Source organism: Symphalangus syndactylus, chromosome 24, assembly GCF_028878055.3.
Source record: "Symphalangus syndactylus isolate Jambi chromosome 24, NHGRI_mSymSyn1-v2.1_pri, whole genome shotgun sequence".
NCBI lineage: Eukaryota > Metazoa > Chordata > Mammalia > Primates > Hylobatidae > Symphalangus > Symphalangus syndactylus.
The window spans coordinates 60,007,440-60,020,219 of record NC_072446.2 but is presented as its reverse complement, the minus strand read 5'-3'; the positions used below and the strand labels follow the sequence as shown (position 1 = coordinate 60,020,219).

At 37.6% G+C, this 12,780-nt stretch overlaps 1 protein-coding gene across 7 annotated transcripts in view; it reads left to right on the top strand.

Annotated features, from left to right (window-relative positions):
• The window catches only part of MACROD2 (mono-ADP ribosylhydrolase 2), a 2,104,525-nt gene that overhangs the window by 2,080,776 nt on the left and 10,969 nt on the right, over positions 1-12,780 (top strand). The window lies entirely within an intron of this gene.

Genomic DNA, 12,780 nt, shown 5'->3' with positions numbered 1-12,780 from the left:
TTCAGCACTAGGTTCCTTCCTTGTGAGATTTCACATAAAGAACCACTGAAAAGACAGAAGTTGCCCCCACTGTGGCTCCTTACATAGTTAAAACCCTATTAGAGTAAAAGAATCAAGAAACTCCTCTGGAAAAAGTATATATCTCTGTGTTCACTAGGACCTTGCTGTGTACAGATTTAGCTGGTTTCTGCAGAGAAACAAAAGCCACAAAGGGTGCATGATGGGGTGGAGGGGAGTGTTAGAGACACCCAATTTGCATTGTTCCTGCTGGAAAGACCCTGATCTGAGATCAGCTCTGGCAGCCCCCAACTGAGAAGGGCCTCCTTAGAGTCTTCATTTCATTCCAGCCAAGCCCTGGAGGGGTGGAGAATGCATAATGAGGCTGAATGAGAATTCGATGCTTAATTGAGGCCTGGAAAAGGGAAAGAAAAAGCCAGACATGTGGAATGTGATCAGAATGCAGCTCAGTTAAGCCAAATGTGATGACACCTGGGAAGGCTTCAGTGGTTGGGACCACTATACAGAGAAGCTGGAACTCCTTTGAAACTGACTCATCCATCTAGTTCCAACTCAAATGTTATTTTCTTGTCCTCAGAGATTTTTCTTCATCCTCACAAAAGGTGACTCACTCTCTCCTTTGTGCATCCACCATGCTTGGTTCATATGACAGTGCTTGCCATTTGGCCTCGTGGATGGGGGATGACTTTCTCTCTGCATTGGCTGGCTTGTGAACTCCATGAGGGCAGAGGCGTGCCTCATTCATTTTGTATCCCAGCACATAATAGGCATTGAAGTACCTGGTGGACATTTTTTTTTTTTTTTTTTTTTTTTTTTTTTTTTTGCTCTTCTTCCTAAATACTGAGTTCTCTGTAGAGTAGTTATTCTGACAGTGACTGATGAAGCATTTCCAAACCATTCTCAAAGTGGCATATGGTGGCATATTATCTGGCCAAACATAAAAGTATTTCTATATATCAGGATCTCGTGCTCACCCTCAGCTATCATCACTGCCTTTCATCACTTAGTAAAGACAGTTTCTGATTTTGATTAGGGTAGAGTATTCCCAATTAATACATGAAAATTTCTGTTGCCATGGAAAGGGTCTTTTGTAAAAACAGGCACAGGCACATTTTCCACAAGTATGTTCATGTCAGTGTAATCATTCACTATTTGACTTTGGAGAGGGGGCCAAATGTGTGTGTCTACAATGTTTGTCCAAGTGATGAAGAGAGGTTCAGTGGTCAAGTAGCAGCTTTAGGATGGAGGCTATTTGGAAAAAATAGACCAGGTGAGTAACAGATGGCATACAATCAATTGTACCTTTGTCCTAAAGAAGCATGGACTAAATGTAAATCAAATGTATCCATCTGCTGGGCTGCCGTAACAAAATACCATAGGCTGGGGCACTTAAACAACAGAAATGTATTTCTCACAGTTCTGGAGGCTGGAAGTCCAAGATCGAGGTGCTGCTAATTTGGTTTCTGGTGAAAATTTGCTTCCTGTTTCATAGACAGCCGTCTTCTCACTGTGTCCTCACATGGCAGAGCAGAGAGAGAGATTTCTCTCTTCTTCTTTGTATAAGGCCACAGTCCTATCAGATTAAGGTCCCACCCTCATGACCTCATTTAACCTTAGTTGTCTCCAAAAGGCCCTATTTATAAATACAGTAACTTGCGGGTTGGGGCTTCAACCTTTGAATTTTGGGAGGACACAAATCAATCCATCATATCAAGTCTGATCAGAACCATCATTTGAAAAATATTCTTGAAACCAGCTGCTGGCAAAGGCCAGGTGCATGTGACACCCACAACGAATACCCAGAAGAATCAAGAGCCTCTGAACACCTGATCTTCGGTGAAAGAAGGTGGTGTGAAGTCACATTTTAAAACCTCACTCTCCCCCAAACTTAACAATATGAAGGAAGAGAAGTAAAACAAGCAAGCAAGTATCATCAACAAAAACAGTAATTAAACGAAAGAAAGGGTGGGTAGCCAGCAAAAGGAAGGCACCTTTCTGCAAATGTGCGGAAGGAATGAGCCTGATGTTGCCCTACCCCATTCCTAACTCTGCAGGCTCAGAAATCATCCTGAATAAGATCACACTAGCTACCATTTACCTCCCTAACTAGGAGAGACAAGGCCAAGGCAATTTCCACAAGAGCATGAAGTCAGCCATGAACACCTTTTATTCAACCTTTTCCCAGAGAAACAAGAATAACCTTTGTAATCCTCCATGTCAATACCTCCGAAGGAAAATGGGAAAGAAAAGGCAGACCAATAACAAATGACTAGAACTAATTATCTCTAGCGAAATGCCGGGAATTTCACAAAATAGAAAATTTAAGAGGACATACATAAGGCAAGGTGTCTGGGGTGAGCAACAAGCAGGGAAGGAGGTGCTAGCAGGCCCCAGGTGATGCTTCCTTGAAGAAGGAGCCACCTTCGCTCTCTGACAAGGCTGCAGAGGGTTTATCACCTGCTAGTGTGGAAGGCTAAGAAAGAAAACAGCAAAAGAGAATAGAGGAACTTCCAGACTGACTCTTTCTCCTGGAAAGTTCTGAGTCTCATGTTGAATTGAAGGAATTATCCAAGCCCCAAAGATAGTGCCCACTATGGGAAGTCCAAGCCCCAAAGATAAAACCCACTATGGAAGTCCAAGATGGCAACTGTGCAGACAAATTTGGGGGGAACCTGGGCTGGGCATGGGATATGCTATACACTTGCTGAGAAATCCAACACAATGAATGAATGTGGCTGCTTTACCCCTCCCAGAGAAAACCTCCAAATGAAAGGCTTCTAGGCAGCTGCTGGAGGACCAAGGAGCCACAGAGCAGGATAGAAAGGAGCAGCTTGCTGACATGCATGTGGCATACACATCACCCTGCAAGCACACTGAAACCTTGACTGAGAAAGAGAGGGAAGGAAGGAAGAGAGCAAGTGAGCATGCAACCCAGTAAAGGGCAGGTGAAGAACGTACTGTGGAAGAAAACATAAACCAAGAGAAAGATCCAAATTCCCTGCAATGACCACAGATGAACTTTGAAAAAATGTTAACAAGCTTGAAGATGCAGTGATAAAAATAACATAACTAACTGATCTGAAATGTAAGAACTAAGGAGATAAATTTTCCACTCTTAGAGAAATAAATCAGTTAAGAACAGCAAAGACCAAATTACTGACAAAGAGAAAAGGTTGAGATTTTCACAGTGAAAAAGAGCACAACCACTCTAAAACAATTAGAAAAAATAATACATATGGAAGAGAAAACACATAAATTGCCCTATGTGAGAATGATTGGTGTCCCTGAAATTTAGAAGTCAGTGTATGGAACAGAAAATGTCTTAAAACAAAGGGAAGCCTAATTGATGATCTAATGGGCAAACCATGTTTTAAAAAATCAATACAGAAATCTCGTCCTGAAACACATCTTTGATAGTTTAACGATTTTTAATAAAGAATTTATGGTTATATTGGCACATGACATGTCACTTAAAAATACCTAAAACTTTTGGAAGAATACGTAGTTAAATTTATTTAATGTATCTTAAAGAAAATAAAAAGATGACAATCCAGGAGAAAATACTCACAATGTATTAGACAGGGAAGGGTTAATTTTCTTAGTTTAGAATATACAAAAATCATGGGAAAAAAAACAATCAAATAGGAAATTGGTAAAATATAAAAACAGATGACAAAAGACAGGGAGGAGGAAGAAAAGAAGTGAGGTAGAAAGGGTGACTTCACTCATAATGTAATGTAAATCAAAACAATGAGGACATATTATTTTCTTCCCTGAAAAGTTTGAGGATACTCACTGCTAGAGATTGCGGAGAAATCATTATCTTTATCATTATCATGCTCTAGTTGATCTGATTGATCTGACCTTTCTGGAAGGAAATTTTGTAACATCTATGAAGATTAACAGTTCACATACACTGGATCTAGAAATTCACTCGGAATTTATCCTCGGGAAATATTTCCAAAATCTTTCCAAAATATAAGTGCAAGAATATTCACTGAAGCTGTTTGTAAAAGCAACAGTGTAGAAACACATCAGAAGTCCACCGATGTGGGCCTGGATAAAGAAATTATGATATATCCATATTTATGCAATGAGATATTAACACAGATTACAATGGCATGCTCATTGATACATAGTAAATGCATATATTGAATAGGCACTAAAATCAATGCACATATTAAAATGCAATACTAATCAATGCACATATGCTAGTACCTGTTAATATATTATAAATACATATATTTATGTAGAACATAAAAAGGCCAGACTGCAGAGAATAGAAAGTATCATCTATATTTTAAGTAAATGAAAACCGAGATGAGAGAGGGTATGAAGTAGGGCAAGAGTGGGAGAAGAGCAAAGAGAGAGAATGAAAGAGATGGGAATTGTGTGCATTATTTTTTTCTGGGAAGATCATAGGAACCTTTTAACATGGAAAGAGTTGTTCAGGGTCATTTTTCATTAGCATTTTTCTGAGCAGTTTGAAAGTGTTAATTATGTGTAAGTGTCCTTTCTGTTGTTTTTTAATGTCACTACAGTTATTTAAGGGTTAGGTTTATTGAACTTTATTTTTATTTCTATTTAGAAATAAATGCATGCTATTTTAAAAAGTTAGCATATAGTATGTTTTCACCTGTAAGTGGGAGCTAAGCATTGAGCACACGTGGAATAAATATGGGAACAATATACAATGTGGACCCTTGGAGGGTGGAGGGAGTGGAGTGGGTGAAGAAACTACCAATCAGGTGCTATGCTTACCACCAGGGTGACAGGATCCATACTCCAAACCTCAGCATCATGCAATATTCCCAAGTAACAAATCTGCATATGTATCCCTGTATCTAAAATGAAACTTGACATTAAAAAATTATACGTTAATATCTCATTAAATTGTAGTTTGTTTTGGTTAATTAAATCTTCATAAAACATGAAAGTATCCATAATAATAAGTCTTAAATTCAAGGAAGAAAGGAAGAAAGAGGGGAGGGAAGGAGAAAGAAGGGAGGCAGGAAAGGAGAGAGGGAGAGAAAGAACTAGGATGCAGGAAGGAAGGTAGAGGAAGGAGGGAAGGAGGGACAAAAAGAAGGAAGAAAAGAAGGAGGGAAGAAAGAAAAGAAGGAAAGGGGGCTGGATGAAAAGAGGGAAGGAGGGTAAAAATTAGGACACAGGAAGAAAGGTGGAGGAAGGAGGAGTGAAGAAGGGAAGAAAGAGAGGGAGGGAGGAAAAGAGAGAAGGAGGGAGGGAGGGAGGCAGGGAGGAAGGAAGGAAGAGAGGAAGGAAGGACAGGAAGGGAGGGAGGGAGGGAAGGGGAGGTAAAAAGAGAGAAGGAAGGAAGAAACAAAAGGAAAATGAGGAAAAGGTAAGAGGAAGGACAGGAGAGGAGGGAAGACTCTGGACACCGTATCTACTAAGAGGTAAAAACTGAAAATGCTTCTGAAAAGCAGCACAACGGGTTAAAAGCCTTTGACTTATTCTGCGTGACTGTGACTAAAGAATTTAAACATTACTTGTGACTAAAAACAATTATTCTTGGCACTTATTAATTAAAACAGCCCATTTCCAACTAAAAACTTAAAGACTGAGAGTAAAATAGCTACATGTTAATAAAGTTTTTATATGGAATCTGATTTTTAAATAACGACTGGACCAATTTACCTATAGTAAATTGAAAAGAATAAATCTTGTTTCAAAGTCAGAAAGAGAGACTGTGTGACATTTTATTTTTGATACTTATTTGTTCTTCATGTAGATGTAGAATGCAAGAAAGCTAATTATGGACAAGGAGAAGGAATAAAAGAAAAATACAGTGCCGAAAAGCAACAGTGCTTTCTCCTCTGAGATTTAATCTAGCTACATCAGAGCTCTAATTCATTTAACTCTTTTAATTAAGCTTCATACATAGTAGGTATGCAGCACAATATGCTGGCTGTATAATAGAATAATGAATGAATGATACCCCAGAAGAGAGATATGTGGTAAATTATTGAATGATATGAAGAGGTGATTCAGCTAAGTTTGTGTTCTTAAGGGTCAGTGATAAAGAGATACCCAGAAGTAGCCATAAATATTAATCAGGCAGTTATGATAGTCTTTTTGTCTTTCAATCCTCCAGTTTTATGAGAGAGATATCATTAACTCTCTCTACAAGTGACAAAACCAAGACTCCGAAAGTGAACAGAACTTGCCCCCAAATCACATAAATAGAAATGCCAGGACTTGGATTTGAAATCGGCTCTGCCTAAGTCTAGTGAGTTAAACTCCATCCCCTTTCACTAATAGTGACACCTCTGAGAAAGATAGCCAGAAGTAAGCAGACTTGAGGTTCAGAAACTATCACAGTAGGGGGTAGGGAGGGAAAAAGAGAAAGGGAGAGACACAGAGAGAGAAAAAAACAAAGGCATACTCAATGAGAGAAGGAATTTCTAGAGGGTGGAGTTGTGGTTTGTTGAATGGCATTTGTTGTAGGGGAAGTGGGGTAAATTGCTACCTGTTTTATTTTGCCTCCTTTCACACTGGATGAATTTTAAGAGCAAGCGTTTACCCCTTGCACCCCTATGGATTTTCACAAAATACCTGAATATGAAACCTGGACATTACTACAGCTATGTGAATGAATAAATCCATGTCATTATCAAGGACTGGAACGCTCTTTTAGAAGTTAAATTTATGTAGTTTATGGCTGTTGGAACCACATGATGATTATTTTAGATAGTGCTGGTGACTTCATTATAAGGAGCAGTTTGTCGGAAAGCATCATTACAGCATAGTGTACCATGGACTCAGCTTCTCTTCAAGCTGGTGTTGATATTGACACTGTGTTATTCCTCGTTAAATTGGTCTTTGATCTCCTTTCACTTAGTTGCACATGCATTCTAGACCTAGATAGTGAACTGGGAAGTCTAGGGGAAAATGAAATCTAATTGAGCTCATCTTTTCCAACAATCATTGGCTTAAAAAGAACGTAAATTCGTGTCTATGTATTTGGAATAATAGCCTTCTTCCATTTGAGCTTGGGAGTTAGTTAAATGTACGTGCAGATGCCCTAAACTCCAAGACCAGTTTTCTTCCATTGTAGAACCATATCACAGTGAGCACATTTTATTTTTTGTTTGTTTTTGGTATTATATTCAGTTTTAACACTTTATTATTATTATTTTATTTTTCCATAAGTTATTGGGGTACAGGTGGTATTTGGTACTTTAGTGGTGATTTGTCAGATCCTGGTGCACCCATCACCTGAGCAGCATATACTGCACCATATATGTTGTCTTTTATCCCTTGCCATCTCCCACTCTTCCCCCTAAGTTCCCAAAGTCCATTGCATCATTCTTATGCCTTTGCGTCCTCATAGCTTAGCTCCCACATATCAGTTAGAACATATAATGTTTGATTTTCCATTCCTGAGTTACTTCACATAGAATCATAGTCTCCAATCTCATCCAGGTCATTGTAAATGCTGTTAATTTACTCCTTTTAATGGCTGAGTAGTATTCTATCATATATATAGATAAAATATTATCTATATATATAAAATATTACATATTATATATATACCAGAGTTTCTTTATCCACTCATTGACTGATGAGCCTTTGGGTTGGTTCCACGATTTTGCAATTGTGAATTGTGCTGCTATAAACACGCATGTGCAAGTATCTTTTTCAAATGTAGAACTCCCAGTTAATCCAGCAATCCCACTACTGGGTATCTACCCAGAGGAAAACAAGTGAGCAGAGTTTAGCCTGTTAAGGGACTTCTCCTTTAATTAATTCAGTGTTTCTCAAAGTTTTGTACATGCACCATTTGTAGTTTGATAGATGATTTTAGGTGATGTAGAGATTAACACATTATGGCACGTTAAAAAATTAGCCACAAATGAAGCTCAAGATTTCATAGCTATAATTTCTATGGGACAAAATTAAGAAAAATTTAGAACTGAATCGATTAGAAGTATATTATTATGTGTGTTAGTTAGCTATCACCACAATAATGCTTCTTATCAAGCCGTCTTCAACCTCAGGGGATTTAGAACAGTTGTCTGTTCTTTTGCTCATGGATATTAGGAGCAACTGCAACTAGTCTGGGCCAGGAAGTATGTCCAGCTGTGAGCTGAGTCCTGGTCTCATCCTCCTCTGATGAGCTGCCCCTAAAGCATGTTATCCTTGGGGTAAAAGGTAGGAGAAGGACAGCCCCAACTGTCAAATTTCAAGTCTCTCCTTGACACACTTCTGCTAACATCCCATTGGCCAAAGCAAATTTCATAATTAAGCCCAGCGTCAAGAGAGAGTGAAGTAGATTCCCATGAGGGTGGCAGGTAGGAAGGAAACATTTCTGAACGCATTATCTAATCCAATTACATTAATAGTGAAGTTGGAACATAGGTATGGCAAAAGTTGTCAAGGTGGTTCAAGAAGGTTTGCTTTTGGTTGATACCACTTTAATTCAATGCAATTGAATCCAGACAGGCCCCGCTCTCTGTACCTATCATGTCACCTATGCAACTACAGATTCTGCCAAATAATTACTTGTAATTCTATTTGTTGTGCGAAGTTTACTGTCAATACACATCTCAAAAGAAAAGCTTGGAGGACCCCCCCCAACATCTCTCACGTTTATATATTTAAAAGTCTTATTAACTACATGCTGTGTGCATCTCAGTATCTTTTCTTCTATGATGACATCGGCCTCATTTATGACTTTTTATGTAACTCCACTAACCTAGAAAAAATTGCTATAATCAAGGGTTTGAGGAGTACAGTTGCAGTTGTTGATAGAAAATGAAAATAGTACTGAATGTCCCAGACTTTTTCTATTTCTGCATCTTTTATCCCCTGCTAGGAGCTCTGGAATGTACCTCTTGTTTGTGTTTCAACCAGCAGCAATCAAAATGGAAGGAGGGACAGGCAAACTGTAATAAATAGGCCACAGAGGCCATTTTTGTTTTTATCAGATTATGTTGTCTATGTGAAATGGATTCATTTCTGTAGGGCATCCAGTTGCACTGTCCAGCAATGTAGAAGCTATTAGGATAGTACCAGTTCCACATGCATGACACAGTAAGAAATATCTGCCATTCCTCTCCCACTTTCCAAACAAACACACACACACATGCACGCATGCACATGCAAATTCACATAAACATACCATTGCACACATATGTATCATATTCACAGTACATGTCCACACATACATGTCCACACATATTGGAAAACCTCATGTGCACTCATGATATTAAATTAATAAACAATCTCTACCAAACATGATATTGGAGTCTTGGAAAGCAGATCTAACAGACTATACTTCCCTCTGCTCCAGGAATATAGCGGTATACAGAGTTGCAACCTTGATTTCTGTTTTTTTTCTCCCTGTTTCATGGATTTCAAATCTGCCATTGAATCTCATACTAATCTATGCCTGTGGCACAACCTGAGATTTCTCACACATTCCATTGTGAAATGAGGTTAGAAGGACAAGCATAGGGCTAGAAATTTAAATGTTTACTGTTTTCTGATTTGCTATTTGCATTTTGCTTTCTTCAACTTTTTCCTTTCTCTCACCTAACTTTTGAAAGTGTTTTGTACCCTCTCTTATTTCACTAAGCATTGTTTAATAGACTAGAATTCTGCCTATTAGATAGAAAATTCTCTGTGATACCAGAGGGGTTTCTCCATAGTAATGTAACCAGGGTTATTACCATTGAGAGTAACAACTTAGAAAGATATTTCCTGAAACAATCAGCTACAGGTACCTCTAGATCCCATCAGAAACAAGGACCCTAAGAAAATAGTCAAGAAAGTAATGCTTAGATAGAGCTTCTCAATTAATTTTTCCACAGTAATCATTTCATATAAATAATATTATATTTTAAATAGATCTGATGATGTCCCAGAGAGTTAAGATGAGTCAGAATATTTTATAATCATTTTACTAGTGAAAAAGCCAAGGCTTTTAAGTGCTATGAGATTTGGTAAAGGTTATTGAAAAAATTAAGCGACCAGCCACAATATCCTCTTTTGTGACACGTCTGTTTGTGTCTTGTCCACTTTCTGTTGGGTTCCCTGTCTTTTCAAGGTTATTTTGTATGTTTATTTCTTATATATTCGGTACAGGAGTCTTTGGCTTATTTTCCTCTCCCTTAGCATGTTTTGATAAACTTATTTTAATGGTTGGTGCTTTGTCCTGTGTAAGAAATTTTGCATAATGATGTGAAGGTCTTTGTCCACATTACCTTTCACATTTATTTCTTTTTGAGGGTAGTGGAAACTATTTCTTCAGTACAGGTCTGTGGACACCAAATTCTGTCAGTCGTATTCTCTGAAAAATATTTTATTTCAAATTCAAATTTGAAAGTCTTTTTTTAACACTTCAAAGATGTCATTGCATCATCTCTGGCTTCCATTATTTTTGTTATGAATTTATCTATAAGTCTTATTGTTGTTACTTTGAAGTTAATGGATCTTTATTCACTAGATAACTTTTTTTCTTTAATGTTGGTTTTCAGCAGTTTCACAATGATTAGACTGAGTGATAGTATTTTCATTAATTTTGCTTCGGAGTCGTAACAGTCTTGAAACAGTGGTTTGAGACAATATCTGATATCTTTCATTAATGTTGGCAAATTATCAGACATTATCTCTTAAAATATTCCTTTTGTTCCATTTTACATACGATAAATCCTATCTCATATGGTTCCTTCAATCTTATCTGGGGTTTCCATCTGCAGTTTAGGCTTTATATCTTTTTCCGATCTAACTTTTGGCTTACTAATCTCCTTTTCAACTGGGTCTACCTGCTGTCAAAATCACCTATTTAATTCTTAACTTGTTTTTGTGGTTTTTTTTTTTTTCACTTCTAGAATTTTCATCTGACTTTTGAAAAAGTATCCAGCTCTCTGATAAACTACTTTGCCGTAAAAATTATTCAACTTGGCATCCAATGTCCAAAATATATTAATCGTTATTTAAGCTGCATCTGCAATAACCTAGATCTCTGATGTGTATCCATATGTCATCTCTTTTATTCTCTTGGTTTTCAGTGACTTGTTCTTTTTCCTCTGAAATGCCAGGTAATTTTCGTATTGAATTCTGGACACTGTGTTTGAAAAACTGTAGAGATAACTTGAGGCTTTTAATCTTCCTCCAGAGAAGATTTACTTTTGCTTCTGACAGCAGAGCACTATAATTCAATCAGGAATTGTATTAATTAAAAGATAGACTTCAGGTTTTTTTTTAAAGAGCTGGTCTATTTCAAGTTCATCCTTGCCCCCAGGATATAACCCTTCAGGGGACCCCACCAACAACCTGAGGTAGTTGGCAGGGTACCTCTCCTTGGTAGAACCCAACCTTCAAGTTTTGCTCCCTGCCCCTAGCCTCACAAAACACCTGCAGGCTCTATTCAACTTCTTGACACATGTGCAATGTCAGCTTCATCATTTTGCATTTCCTCGGTTTTGTCCTGCATTCATAGCACTCTGGGGCCTTACAATGTTATTTTTAAATAATGTATTCGGTGTTTCTAGCTGTTCTTGGTAGAGGGTTAGTCTGAATTATTACAGTCCACCTTAGGCAGAATCCCTTTCTCATTATAATTTTAATTTGCATTCCTTTTGTTGTTAGAAAGTAAATTACCTTTTCATGTGTTTTGCAGGCCAGTTTTATATCTTCTTTTACTAACTGTCTGTTAAATCTCTTGTCCATTTTCCTATTAAGTTGGTGGTCTTCTTCATCTCCATTTTTAGAACGCCTTATATATTAAAGATTTTAGTAACACTTTATCTATGATAAAAAGTGCAAATATTTTCCCTCAATTTGTAGCTTTTTAAACATTTCTTTTGGTATTTTTTCCATTAAAAAGTTTATTATGTTTATAAAGTCAAATATTTTGTTCTTGCTCCCTATTACTTCTGTGTTCTAAGGCGTAATTAGCAAAGTTTTCCTGCTCCCAGGCTTAGGGGAGTTCACCAATGGTTTCTTCTGTAATTGTGTGTTCAAGGAGTACGTTGATGAACAATTGGAAAATGATACATTCCTCGAATAGGCAGTGTGAGAAAGGTATTTTATAGTGTTAACGAGTCCAGTTGAAAGTTCCAAGTTTTTTTTCCTTTTCCACCTCATTCTCAGGAACTAGTGAAAAGCACTGTGGACACAGTGACGTTCATCTTGTCCTTGAAGAGTTGAGGAGACCATGAGTCCTTTTTTTCCCTTGTGTTAGCCTTTTCCTGAGTTTTTTCATCTGCTCTCATACTATCAATGTTACCCTATCTTGGTGTCCTCCAAATACCCACATGTTCCATTCATAATTCTCTCCTCAGTGCTAGATGCAAAACTTGTTTGATACCTCACATATATGCCCCTGCACTTCAGGCTTTAAATCTAAAATGGCTTTCTTCTTCTTTTCCCACTCTGCTTGTTTTATATGTCATCAATTAATGACCTCTTTGCCATTCATCTACCTAAGCTCAGAGCCCTGTCACCTTTGATCATATTTCTTAATTGTCAACCTCAATACACCATTACCAAGAGTACAAATTCTACCTCTGAAGATCTCTTTCTTTGTAGACATCATAAACTGGATCTTTCCTGTCCTTGCTTTTTTCTCATCAATAGGCACATGAAGTTTAACATCCTCTGGGCACAGTAAGTAATCAGGTAATGAAAATAAATTTAATCCTCTCTTTAAAAATGTACAGGAATCATAAAAGCTTTAAAATTATGGGTTTTCTAGCACTTTATATATGTATTTGTATTTACAAATGTCCTTGC